Source organism: Poecilia reticulata, linkage group LG7 (genome assembly GCF_000633615.1).
Source record: "Poecilia reticulata strain Guanapo linkage group LG7, Guppy_female_1.0+MT, whole genome shotgun sequence".
NCBI lineage: Eukaryota > Metazoa > Chordata > Actinopteri > Cyprinodontiformes > Poeciliidae > Poecilia > Poecilia reticulata.
In genome coordinates this window covers 30,453,757-30,454,618 of record NC_024337.1, presented here as the reverse complement: position 1 = coordinate 30,454,618, position 862 = coordinate 30,453,757, and the positions used below count along the sequence as shown (strand labels likewise).

General features: G+C 37.4%; 1 long non-coding RNA gene across 1 annotated transcript; it reads left to right on the top strand.

Annotated features, from left to right (window-relative positions):
- Window positions 1-483, top strand: LOC103468109 (uncharacterized). Its single transcript, XR_001776766.1, has 3 exons — window positions 1-44; window positions 255-282; window positions 419-483. It is a non-coding gene; the product is annotated as an uncharacterized LOC103468109 (long non-coding RNA).
- Window positions 484-862: the final 379 nt, after the last annotated feature.

Here is an 862-nt window from a genome sequence, read left to right as displayed (position 1 = left end):
TCCTTTTTACTTTGTTCCTTTGTGGATTCATCCTGGAAATCAATGTGAGTGAAAACCTTCTCTTCTCTTTGTGGTTTGAATATCTGTTGTTAAAACATTATTTTACTGGTTTTATTGAGCAATTATAGTTTTCCTGTCATTCAGTTGTTAACCAGATTTTAATTTGATGCTTTCAGCTCCAAGAAGCTTGAAGTAAAAATCCTCTGTCGTTTCCATTTGTGTTTAATTTTTTTTTCTTGTTTGTTTTTTAACAGGCAGGGCGTGGTTTACAGCAACCAATAGGTAGAGTTGCTGGTTTTAGCATGAAGACAAGATTATTGAATCTACAATAATGAAACATAAATTTAGCTTTAGATCATGGATAGCTGAACTTTTCCGTGTCTTGATATTAATATGATCTGAATCTCTCATATGACAGAACCTAGGTGGTTCCCAGGTTACTCATCCCTTGTGACATGTGAGGGATCAATCAGTCACATCCAGTGTGGTAAGGTCACTGGTTTTACTGGTTGTTCTGGACCATTACACCATAAATACATTCAGATTTCCAACATTTCTACCTCTTCCAACAGAAAACGGGGTAATATATGTGAGCAGTGCTAAATATGGACGCAGAGACCGGAGGACTTGCTCCACTGGGATAACTGACGACCAGAGAAGGAGAACTAATTGTTCTACGAGGGCAAATTATGTTTTTCGGAGGTACAGACTTTCCGTCTTTCCTAAAGGTTTCTCAAACTGGACATGAATTAATAAATCCAAGAATTGACAAATCGCAATTTCTAGGAAATTGACTTTGTTGTAAATCTACAGCTGCCATGGCAAATCAGAGTGCTCTATCTTAGTCAGTAGCTCTGTGTTC